Source organism: Lissotriton helveticus, chromosome 5_1 (assembly GCF_964261635.1).
Source record: "Lissotriton helveticus chromosome 5_1, aLisHel1.1, whole genome shotgun sequence".
Taxonomy (NCBI): domain Eukaryota; kingdom Metazoa; phylum Chordata; class Amphibia; order Caudata; family Salamandridae; genus Lissotriton; species Lissotriton helveticus.
The window spans coordinates 1,517,962,950-1,517,975,797 of record NC_136065.1 but is presented as its reverse complement, the minus strand read 5'-3'; the positions used below and the strand labels follow the sequence as shown (position 1 = coordinate 1,517,975,797).

The window sequence follows — 12,848 nt, the reverse complement described above, 5'->3', positions numbered from 1 at the left end:
GGCTCTGCTTGCTTTCGTGGATGTTAGGGGACGGGCAGAGAAGGAAAAGGACTCGGTCTCTTCCTTACTGCCCAGCGAAGACACAGACGTCCTCTTCTTTTCTGTGCTGGCAGCTGCCCCCCTTCCTAATATTCCCTCTCTTTCTGTCTTGCTCCTCACTTACTGACAACCGTTACTTTAAGAAACGGTTCACAACCTCTTTCCTTCTTTCATTTAGTTGCTTCCCTGTGAATTGGATCCAAAAAGATACGCTCGCGCTGACGAGGAGGAGGCAGCACGGGGAGGGGAAGAGAGGAGGGGGCCTGCGCCGGATTCCCTTGAGGGAGCGAGCAGGAACCATATGTCAAAGCTTGCTCCCGCAAGGGAATCGCCAAACGTGCACGCGTTACCATTGAAGGCAATGTAATGCGTGCACGTTTTTGACAGCCAAACTGAATCGATGGCTAAAGGTCCTTTTCCTAAGCAGCGCATGCGCGACCTAAAAAAGCGCAACAAAAATAAATATTAAATAAAGAACCTGCAAAACTGAAAGAAAGAGAGGGGAAGTTTAAGGTGGTGGAAGATAAAGGCATGAGAGTAGCCAATTTTTAGCTTCAGCGCCAGTTGAGCGTTGTTAACAAAACATTTGGGCCCATGCACCAATTTATTTTGCAAACTGAGCAGTGTATTGTATTTAATTTTGTATCATGTGGCCTTTGATTGAAAATTAGTAGTAATTTCCAGTCAGTGGCGAGTAGACTGATTTTGAAATCACCCGCCATTCCATGAGGTGCCCACTGGTGATGTGCAAGCTGTGGTTCCCATGTGGGGGTGGGAGGGCACGGGGCGCAGGCATGCACACGTGTCCCCTACCTGCTGAACTGCTTTGACAAAGCCTCGCCCTGTGCTGCCGATAAATATGTGGGAGCGAGTAGGTGGTAAATGAATGAGCTAAAAAGAAAACGCTTTATTGCAACACAACTCAAGGTTTGAAGAGCTGGTCTGCAGTGGTTGCTATGGAATGAAAGCAGAGACAGGAGAGGGAGTGCAGCTGCCCATAGAAACATGCTGTGTCAAAGGCAATCGTTTGGGCTTTGTATAATTGAAAACGTTTCATCGAGTTTCAGGCAGAAACACAGAAGGTGGTAACATTATCAATAGTGCAAGCTTTCCTTGCACAATCGGAACAGGTACAGGGCAGGAGCAATGCAAGACACGCACCAAAAAAATCACATAAGCCAAGCAAGTCAAGATGGCACACACTTACTCTCTATGCTCTGGTAAATGTACTCCTTCTACCCCTCAAGTGTCAGATGGCAGCCATTTTTTTCATTTAAATTTGACAGCACATACTAGCTGAAGATATGGCTTAAAATATTCTAAAAAGAGTACCCTCTCTTCTAAGGACAGTGGTGCACAAAATAAATATTTGTTTTTAGAGAGAAGGAATCTATTGGTAAATACTTCACAAACCTGCAGAGGTTTTACCCGAAACTTGGCTTGTCTTCCAAAGCAACTTATTGAAAAACAAAGAAAGACGTAGATCTTAAGGGGCGATTGTGACTAACCCAGGTCACATGCCACAATGTTCTATAAACTCTAAGGTTACTAACTGCACCAGCTCTGACCTCATGTCACAAGAAAGTCTTGTTTCCATTCATAAACTGTATACTACCACATCAGTGCATTGTCTCCTTCTTTTCTGTGCTGGCAGCTGCCCCCCCCCCTTTTCCTAATATTCCCTCTCTTTATGTCTTGCTCCTCACTTACTGAAAACCGTGACTTGAAGAAATGGTTCAGAACCTCTTGCCTTCTTTCATTTAGTTGCTTCCCTGTGAAATGGATCCAAAAAAATACAAGATTGCGCCTCGCACGGACGAGGAGAGGAGGAGGCAGCAGGGGGAGGGGAAGAGAGGAGGGGGCCTGCGCTGGATTCCCTTGCGGGAGCGAGCAGGAACCATATGTCAAAGCTCGCTTCTGCAAGGGAATCGCCAAACGTGCACGCATTGCCATTGAAGGCAATGCAATGCGTTCACATTTTTGGCAGCCAAACTGAATCGATGGCTAAAGGTCTTTTTCCTAGGTAGCGCATGCCCGCTGCGTAGGCGAGACCCAAAAAAGGAAGTTAATGGCATTCCTTACCCTGCTGAGTGTTTCCAGTTTATTAGAAAGCCTTTTGTCCTGACTCTTGCTGCTTCAGTATTTCCAAAGGCTAATGCCTGAAATTTTGATGGGCAGAAAAGAAGTTCTGTATTTCCAAGATGATATTCTGTTTATGGTACAGATAAAATGGCACATGATCAGAGGTGGAGAAGTGTTTCGGATACATTGGGAGAGGTTTTATGGCTGCATTTGTAAAATATAAATTTGCCACTAGATCTATAAAATATTTGGGGCATGATATCAGTTCTGATGGTATTTCTCCCAAAGAGGAGTTGCTAGAGGCAGTGAGAATTGCTCTAGTTAATAAGGATGAATTGCTCTCTTTCTTGGGTTTAGCAGAGTACTACTCAAAGTTTAAGATTTTGGCTGGGAAAACAAAACCATATGGTTTTGGGACGATTGCTAAAGGGAAAAGGGAAGTTTGTGAGGAATAGTGATGGTCTTTGTGCTTTTGAAGTAATTATTAACATATGAGATGCAGCTCCGACTCCTGGTTTTGATCCTGAAGCCTCCAGTGTGATGCAGAAGTAAGGGTTTTGGGGGTGTACTCACTCAAGTGAATAATGACTGTAAAGTAAGTGTTATTGCGTTTACGTCTTGCAGCTTAACTCTGGTAGAAGAGTGTTATTCCATGATTGAAAGAGGTTGACATGTGTTTCAGGTTGGAACATTTTTATTCATATGATTGGTGATCAGAGTTTGTGGTTGGAACTGATCAGAAGCCTTTGGTAAAGCTATTCACTACTAATGGAATTTTAAATGCTTCAGCTAGTTTTGCTAGACTATACATGTGGTATCATGACTTCAACTATCATACGGTATGCTCCATGGACGTAAAATAGAGTACATGACTGTTTAAACAGGTTATCCTAATTTGTGAAGGAAAATCCATGTTGTGAATAAGATGATTATCAAATAGCTTTTGTGAAAAATGAGTAAGCTAAACAGATTGACAAGAGTGAATGGGACTGTAATTAGGAATATGCCAGCTATCTGCATATAGTGATGTTGTTTATGAGGAAGGGATGGCTAGATGAAAAAAGAATTCCCCAGCATCAGTGAGGGAATTTGGGAGGTTAAAAAAAATGTAAATATTGTTTCTGGATTTATCATGAAAAGTGAGAGAACTGTACTATGAAGTGTTTTAGGAGAGAGAAATCAGTCTTTGTTATGAGGGCCATATTAGCATTGTGAGAACCAAAATGAGGATTAAGACATCGTAATAGTGGCCTGGAATAGGTTTGAAGGCTAAGCTGACATAATTGTCCACATTGTGCTAATTCTTACAAGTTATGGCTATCATGAGATTGATTGTCTTTGATCCTGAACATTGAGTGTCCTGGCTTTGGCAATTGTGGATTTAAGGGAACCGGCTCAGACAATTTTGGGTGAGACCTAGTATATTATCCTTCTCGTTGAAATTACCTCCAGTTCTATTCATTGGCTGATGTTATCACAGGCTGATTCAGAGCCCATTGTGGAGTTCTTAGACTATTTGTTCTTGAGAGAAGGGATACCAAGAAAAGTATTGATTGATAATGGATTGCAATGTAAGTCAGTTTTAGTGGAGGGGTACCTTAATAGGAATTAATTAGCTCCAGTTAGTACCTCAGCTTACCATCCATTCAGGGTGCTGTTAAATGTTACAATAGAGTAATGCAGGGTACAGTTCAGTTGAAAGTGGAAAATGGTAAGAGATGGGAAAATGAAATATAAAAAAATGTTGTGGTCATATCGTCTTACATTGGCCTTGATAAGCAGCAGTGAGGCATACACTAAAGATAATGTGGGGGAATGTGAACAACAAAAATAGAATGGTCTCCTGAAGTGGTTAGGAAGAATGTGAAGAAGGCTCACTTGGACTGCAAGTTACACAATTATTCTACGCATTGTGTCAACAATGATTGTTTGGAAATAAGTGATTGAGTGAAAGTTAAACATGTTGGAAAAGTTCCAGAGGGTGAAAGCGGTTTTCTGAACCACATAAGGTAGTGGAACTTGGGTAGAATTCTGCAAGTTTGAGTGATGGTTTGGTTTGCCACTTGAGTGGTTTGGCAAAATTCAGGAAGTAAAGCGGTGACAATGTCTGTAAGGATTACAACGATAACGCCATCCTACAGGAGGACATTATTAATACACAAAATGGTAATGTGGAATGCATGGGTGTTTTGACTCGAGGCTTGAACAAGTGGCTTGGATGCATCTAGAGGGGACAATCATTTCAACATTAGGAGGTTGAAAGGGTTATGAGAGTGGGAAGAACCTTTCATACTCCTACTACATTCAAAGAGTACGTAATCAATTAACATGCTATTTTGGTATTATGTATTAGTAAGAGTATGCTTTGTTCATGTGCATAGCAGGCGTTAAAAGACCTTTTTAATTGCTTCTGTTTTGTTGTAAAATGTGTTATGGGAAAAGTGGAGTGGTATTCCTCCTGGTAACAGAATAGTGAGATGTCATAGGGACTGTGAGGTAAGAGTTTGTCACATTTATGTTGCCATGGTGGGTTCGAATTTATGAGTATTTATGTAACGGACATCTGTTGCAGGGCTGAATAAATGAAAAATACTTACCTTTCTTTGCATGATCTTTGGGGTAAAACCCTCTTGCCAAAACTTGTCTAGGCGGTGAAATTAAAATAACACCCTTGCTAAGAGGTGTCGGTACTTCCCTAGCACTCAAAGTCAACACTACTACTGCATTGCTGCCTGTTTATGGACTTTTAAATAAGTGTTATCCATACTACCTGACACGATAGACTGATGGGGGACTGAGACTTAAGGTTTTGCATGACAAACTCAGACTAACAGGTCAATAAAAAGTATACCATTATATTGTGTAATAAATTGTAGTGTTACTACTGCACATATAGACAATGCAGTCTGCAATGTTCGATATTGTAAATGATATTATAAATATCTATACAAATTATATTTTTGAACTTAGGTGAAGCCAGCACACTTTGGACACCATCACTGGAAATGCAGAAAAGAACTCGGGAATAACGTGTCGTGTATTGAGTGTCATTTTAAACAGGATACTGATGTATTCTTAGTTGGAACATTCTGCAGCCGCGGTGATGTCAGTGCTATTCAAGCCATCAGTTATGAAATCAGATGTTTGTTGCACAACAGCGGAGTGCGAGTCATACAAATTAACTTAGAAGTTATATCCGATGAGAGGACTAGCTGTCACAACAAAGGCCCACGCCTTTCCGGTACATTGGAAAGCTTGGCATCCATGTGATGAATCCTGCACAGAGTAACAATTACTTAATGTCTTCCAATTAGGAATGAAACAATTTTATTAGGTCTGAATTTTGACTGCACATGTAAAAAAAAACTAAATATAATAGTACAAATCAAGATATAAATCAAACTGGTTTTGACTCTGCCCCATTGGCTTCTTTCTGCCAGCCTCTTTTAGTCTTTGTCTTGAGACGTTACCAATCACATCTTGGCTCAGCGCAGAGAAGCATTTATCTCTCACCCAATGCTGTTTGTGCATTTAAGTGTCTCCTTCTTCCTTCATATGAGGAACTACAATACAACTACTTTCCAAGTGTTTCTATCCTATATGCCAATAGGGCATGTGTCAGCACATTTAACCTAGTCCGATTGGCTTTACTAATGCTTGTGTTCACTGAAACCAATAAAAGTTGCACTATATTATCAGCAGATAAAGCATTAGCTTTCTGAAAATCAATTCATTTTTTGGTCCATTTAATAGGCAGAATTCTGCACCAACGACAGTAAGGTTTTCATTTTAGGGCAAATGATAAATAATAGTGGAATCCAAAAATCTGTTACGTTAGCACTTTCATAAACCAACATAAAATGTCTCTCAAACGTGGACTACGACTTTAACAGCCGCTGATTGTGGACCTCTTGTATTACCACAGGTCCTCCATGACAAACAAGTCACATATTTCCAAGCACAACTTCTTATACCCAAAGCATTTTGGTAATTTTAAGTATTCATGTGCTAAATGTTATACCATTCTACACTCTTCTGATGAGGTCTGAAGAGTGCAAAATAGGCATTTGGAGTTGGAGATGCAAAGTGTTAGGGAATGTTTACTACATGAATAACTAAAATAAAAGAGACACAATGAGGTATGCACTTTTACTAATAACATGGTTATATGCACTTCTAACATTTCTAAGCACTGGATTACTGCTACCCAGTTAGGCATAGGTATTACTGTAATCCAGTGTAAACCCTCATAACAGGTTATGACCAGTATTTCACAGCAGTTGTCAATGGAAGATGCTCAACTAACCGAGCCATCTTGCCATCCTTACAGCTACCACATTCAAAATGCAATGAGAAAGTTAAAAAAAAAGTCACATATGCTAGTTGGTTGGATTGCGATCATAGAATACTTAGTTCAAAATACATATTGTTCAACGTTTGAACATTTTGGGCAAAGTGATTGACTCTCCCTACTTGAAGTACATACATATTCGGTTAAACAAGTTATATTCTGGAATTTCTGAACTTTAAATGTATTTTGTGTTCTCTATCCTATGGACTGGGGTGGATAAGTGGGTCCTTTTCTGAAAACAAGCCACTGCAGACCTGCATAACACAGCCAATTATTGACCAATTTTCAACATCCCTTAATTGAGCAAACCCACAGAAGAGGTGCAGAGACAGCAGGGAAAAGAACAACCTATTCCACAAGGGACCATCATAATTCCAATAGACTATGGAAACTAAACTGGACCTAGCCAGCATCAAAGAGAGGATCTCATACTCGAACTGGAAAACACCTCCTCGACCTCTTGGTGACACAGGGCATGCTCGTCCATGAAATTCTGCTGAAAGCTTCCAGAATATATTTAAATCTTGGGTAGGGCCATGGAGTGGATTCAATTTTTCCTTCATGAATGCAGACAGCAAGTAGGAATTGAGGTAGCCAAGACCAATTTTACAGCTCTCCAAGTATAATTATACACTGATTAATCTTACTGTTTAAATATATCCAGAGCAGTCAAAAGTTCAGAGATGTACAAAAATCCACAAGATCACCCAGTCTAAAATTTCAATGAAAGTATCCTAGATGTTTTGCAGTTGAGGGTCTAGGTTATCCAACGGCTGCCCAATCAGTGAGCCACAAGCGTCCAACAAAAAACACCGGAGAATGCACGTGTTTCGATAACCTTTGAAAAAGGTTAGCGGACGCAAGAACGGATACTCATTTTCCACAAGAAAAGCAGACATTCTGCAACAATATTAGATCGTAATGTAACCAGCCTACTTTTAAAATGACATTACCCCCCACATAAGCCAATCCTATAAAAGACCATTGATGATGCACTGAAAAGAACACTTAAAATCTAAACACTGTTCTAGTTGGTCAGATATTCAATAGAATAATGGTACTCATAGACACAGAGGTTCTGCAATCAACATGGCCAAAGGGATGCCTCATGTAACCAGACAAGTGTTTTCTAACTGCCCACATCATACCTCATCAGTCTCGCCATACACTGCACCCCACATAACTAATATCCAATTGTGCAGATCTTTGATCCCCATCCAGATTCCACATGACAGCACCTACATTTTTACATAGTAGCATGTTATACATATATCATGATCGTTATATGGTCAAGTGCCAGAGATGAAACAAGATCATTTGTACTCTCAAGACTCTCTTAATACAGCAACAGCAAAAAAACTCAAATGGTGCGTCGAGGTGGCCAAAAGAAAACATTCCAACATTACAAAACGCCATTAATAAATGCAGTTGTGTGGTGCTAGTGACATGATAGTGAATTAGAAAGTCAAATGCACTGAGGTTTGTGAATATCACTAAAACCCCAAGAAGTTTTCGTCAGAGGACAAAGTCCTACCCCTACATGTTTTCTTTACCACATATTTTATATATTACACACACATTCAGCATGAGTTCTTTTCCAAGATGTAAGCTATTTCAATAAAATAAGTATTATCACCCCGGACGGTATCCTGGAGCGGAGTAGGTGAGAGTCTAGCCACACCTAGGGCCTACAACTCAAAAAGCAAGCTTTTTATGGAATTTAAGAAGTGAGGAAGAGGCTCTTATGTGTAGCGACAGGTCATTCCATGCTTTAGGAGATGTAGGAGAAGGCTTTACCACCAGATCTGGTTTTCCACTTGAGAGGGATATGTGCAAGTAGGAGTCCGGACGAGCGAAGGTGTCTGGAAGGTTTCTGAAATCAGATTGGACTGTTGAGTTATGCTTGGCCAGTGTTATGTAGTGACTTGAAAGTGTGGGTGAAGATTTTGAATTGTGCTCATTTGTATTCCTAGAGCCAGTGGTGCTCTTTCAGGTGGGTGTGTTGAGAGTGCAGCATGGGAGGTTTAGGGTGACCCAGTGGTCCACACTCCGAGAACTGTATAATAATAAGTGCTGGACTTCTATGTGCAGGATCACTGATCTGAAGCACTCTTTCTCAGAGTCAGAAGCCTTCTGGAGATCAAAATGAAGATACTGTAGAAGAGTCCTCGTCCCAGACACCAACTAGGAACTACATAGAGTCAATTGGCAAAAACAGACAGAAAGGAGATTTTCATCCCGAAAACCTCATTAGACTTCTACTGGTAGAAATTAAGATGTAAACGCCAGTATACTACGCTTGGAGTATAGCACCTTGACAGCTAAACAAATTCAAACATCTAAAAAAATTGTCTGATTAAAGAAAACATTTACCAAAGGAAATCCATGGGCAGAAAAAAAGTCCATCCCATAAGCCTCACTCAGGCATGTGAGGATGTTGGAGTCTTTGGTGATTGTAATCTTGCACACTTGGAGAACCTCATCCTAAATGTGTACAGAGCACATTAACAACTAGGGAATAATGCATCCTACAAATGTAAATGTTAGAGCAACGCTATATACTGATACTTATCAGGGCTAACTTTCTCGTACTGGTGGTGTTGGAGAATAAGTAACTCAAATACCACTGAAAGAGAAAAATTCCTGTATATTTATTGAAGTTGTTACAGATGATGGATGCTGAAGCCAGATATTAGCGAACATCCCAACAAGCCATGATATATTACTTTATTGGGATTCTATTCTTTGAAAGATCAGGACAGCCTAGCAATGCAGATGGCAGCCATGACTTTGTCACATACACCAAGTCTCCCACTTTCTTAATGGCCGTTGGTGCTTTATTCAATCAAACAGCCTTTGTAAAGCTCAACACTGTCTCCTCTAAGGGTATATATGCATTGTGTCTCTGTCGAAGAGCCAGGTCTTGAGACTGCTTCTGAAGTCTGCCAGCGAGGGGGATGTACTGCGCTGGAGGGGAAGGTGGTTCCAGGTCTTGGCAGTGATGTAGGAGAAGCAGCTGCCACCTCTACAGCTGCAATGGATGCTCGAGATGTGTGCGAGGGTAAGTGAAGAGGAATGCAGGTATCTAGAGGGTTGGTGAAAGTTCAGTCAATGGTTGATGTAGACTGGTCTTAGATGATGGAGGGCTTTGTAGGCATGTGTGAGGACCTTGAATTGGCATCTTTTCTGGATGGGGAGTCTCTCAGTTGGGTGGGGGGGACACTATGGGTTAGTTTGGTGAGGCCCAGGAGGCATCAGGCTGCAGTGTGTGGTCTGTATGGTCTGGAGTGTTCTGAGGAGCTGTTTGGAGATGCCGGCACAGAGGGCGTTGCCGTAGTCGAGGCAGCTGGTGATGAGAGTCTGAGCGACTGTCTTTCTGGTGTTGGTTAGTATCCATCTAAATATCAGGCAGAGCATACGAAATGTGTTGAAGCAGAAGGAGGAGACTGAATTGACTTGTCGTTTCATGGTCATTTGCAGTCTGGGATGATGCTGAGGTTGTGTGCATGTTTATTCCGACCATGATGGCGGCCCAGTGCGTGATTGCACGATAGGACTTACATGCAGAAGAGTGACATCTGGAAAGTATATAATAGAGAGGAAAGACGGACCCAGATGCGAATGTAAATGCACCAAATCCAGGTGTTTATAAGAAATAGTGGATGTACCTTTAGTGATTGGTTACCAGCTGCTGCCGGATTGAGTTTGCTTGTTGTTTATCGCCCCGTCCTGAAGAGGCCAGACTTGTTGGAATGCCGAAACGCGACCGCATCGACACTTTCCATATGGAGGAGTCCCTATAAAAATTGATTTCGGAAATTAATGCCTTGTGACACACATGTTGATTTAGGTTCTGTAGAATTTGTGCATTGAACCAGTGTTGTCTGACTACCTCCTAGTGCACCCCTTAGAGCTAATGGGAGGGAACTTAGCCTTTGCTACAATCTTTTTCTAAGGGTGAAAAATTATCTAGTTTTTTGGTCTTTGTTTCATTTTTGTCTAAAGTGTTTTTGTTGTTGGTTGTATATATGGATGTATATAGTGGTATATGGTGTATGAAGTATTGATACTAAAACATACATATTATTTCTTGTTGTTTGTTTGAAAGAAAAAAAGACTATACGAAATAAGATAAAAATAATTCATGTGCTGATTACAAAATAATAAAATGTGTAATCATGTCCCCTTGTGCGAGTGATGATGTACAGAATGCTTGATTAACTTCACAGTGAACATTTGGCATGAAAATAGGTGAATTAATTGTCCCCTATTTTGAGAATAGCACAGAATTTGTTCCTCCTTTTTCCATCGTTGTGTTTTTTGAGGTTGTGTGCATGGTCGGTCAGTGTGGGTGTAGTTCAGAGTTCTGTAAGCCACCAGTTGTGGTCCCTTGTGGAGTGATACTTCCCAAAGATCAGTACTTCAGTTTTGTAGGTAGTGGTTTCTCATTCACCATTGGGAAATCACTCTTACGTGGAAGCAGGCCTTTCAAACAACTAGACCCAGATGGGCTTTGCTTTGGTGAAGGAGTCAAGTTGTGGGACAAACTGAAGAGACTGACTGTACTCACAGGGTGCTGGTGGTGTCTTACGATAGGAAACCACCAAGACAGAGTGTAGATTCTGCAGCAGACCCAGTCTTCTGACAAGAAATGCTTCGCATTGCAACAGTATTAATGATACACAGGTTATGGTGTGGGATTTTTTGAATGGCTAACATAGAAAGAATGGTGACTGAGTCACACCTGAGCTATGACATACATGTATTGCATATAGTCATACTTACACCATAGCAGTGACAGGGGGACACCTGAATCTAGGATGACAACATGAGAGAGAATGACACCTTTCTTTCTCCATTTCTATTACAAGAACAGTCTTGAAGGTTTGGAGAGAGGTGATGGAACATTCTTCAGTGGGGACCGTTATCTAGTGAAGTGGCCCAAATAGGGTAAGTGGCCAGGTTTTGAGGTTGTGCAAATAGGTTTAGGTGAGACTAACAGGTTTAGGTTAAATGAGCAGAGAATTAGATTGCTGTGAAAAAACTCCATTACTTTAAAGTGAACAACCCAAACGTTTCCCTCGGCATCACTGGACCGTATTACAGACACGTTTTATTAGATTAAAAAATAGCCCAAGAGATTTAGATAAGATATGGCCAGAGGTTTGATTCTCTTTCACATATCAGATGGAGTCAGTTGTTACGTTGGTTATGAATATATAGCTCAGCGAGTTAAAACTCGCTCACAGAAAGGTATTTGTAAGATGTCAATAAAATTAAGATCATATTTTTACTGTTGACAGCAGCAATAAGTTCTGCTGCAAACTTTGAAAACCTCCCAGATCTGTGCTGTCCAATATCGTACAGGATTCAATGAATTGGGAGTCTGTACAGCAGCGTCGTGATTGGTCTAAGCACTGTTGTTCAGCACTCAGACAAGGAGTGGGAGGCTAGATACAAGTCTAAAAGAAATCGGCTGATGTCAGATTTAGATGAAAAACATGGTACAACCTAAATTCACTGCTCTGGTCATGGTTTTGACTAAAAATCGAATTGCAATTCCCCAGGCTAGACGGAGGGCTCTCAGTCTTGATAGATAGCCAATAGATATGTTGGTGTGGGAGATGGTAGCAAAAGGCCATGTGAAACTCTCAGAGATCTACGAATTACCTAGCAGAAAGGTCAGCAATGTCCCAGCACTTGACAGATCCTTGATACCAGGCCACCATGCCTAAACACATTGGTTGTGAATACCACGATACGCTCAGAGAGGGAAGAGGCAAACGTAGATAATATTTTGGCAGACTCTTTACAAACTGGAATGTATTCTGGCTGGAGGGGTCCCTGATCCAGTCTATGTAAAGGGGTAGGAGATTCTTCTGCAAAAAGGAAAGGGGTGAAGAAAGAGTTATATGGCCTTTTAGTAGTAGTAGGGCAACTCGTTGTGCTGCTCTGTCACCGATTTTTAGATACCAAATACTGGTCACAAGTGCGTCATTTGTAAAAGAAAATGTGCCCTGCCCAGTGTTTTGCTGTGAAGCTTGCAGCTGGTGAAATTGAATGTTGGTGCGCTGAATACAAAGACTGTGCAGTCTTGATTCCACCTCATGCCTCTTTAATTCACTACCAGGTGCACTCTGTCTCTTAATCCCACTCTTGAAGGTTTCTTCTTTCTACCTTTGTTGAGGTTTGTGAGTCTTTCTCTTCCACATTCTTTCGCACTTGTGTGTCTTTCACTCTTCCCCTTGATCAAAGTCTAATGAGGTCAAATAAGTGCTGGTCCTCAAAAATTAGTGACTGTGGGACCCACCTGCGACCACTGGCTCAAATTAAATACTGCTGGTCATGGTTCGATTATATGACAAATGTTGTAGTT

At 41.2% G+C, this 12,848-nt stretch overlaps 1 protein-coding gene across 2 annotated transcripts in view; it reads right to left on the bottom strand.

Annotated features, from left to right (window-relative positions):
* Positions 1-12,848, bottom strand: part of C5_1H1orf116 (chromosome 5_1 C1orf116 homolog) — a 119,296-nt gene that overhangs the window by 94,838 nt on the left and 11,610 nt on the right. The window contains exon 1 of one of the 2 annotated variants that reach the window (XM_078644536.1): positions 10,141-10,270. The exons of the other annotated variant lie outside the window; for it this stretch is intronic. The gene's annotated coding sequence lies outside the window, so the exon portion shown is untranslated. Of the gene's footprint in view, positions 1-10,140; positions 10,271-12,848 lie in introns of those variants that run through there. 2 annotated transcript variants of the gene reach the window in all.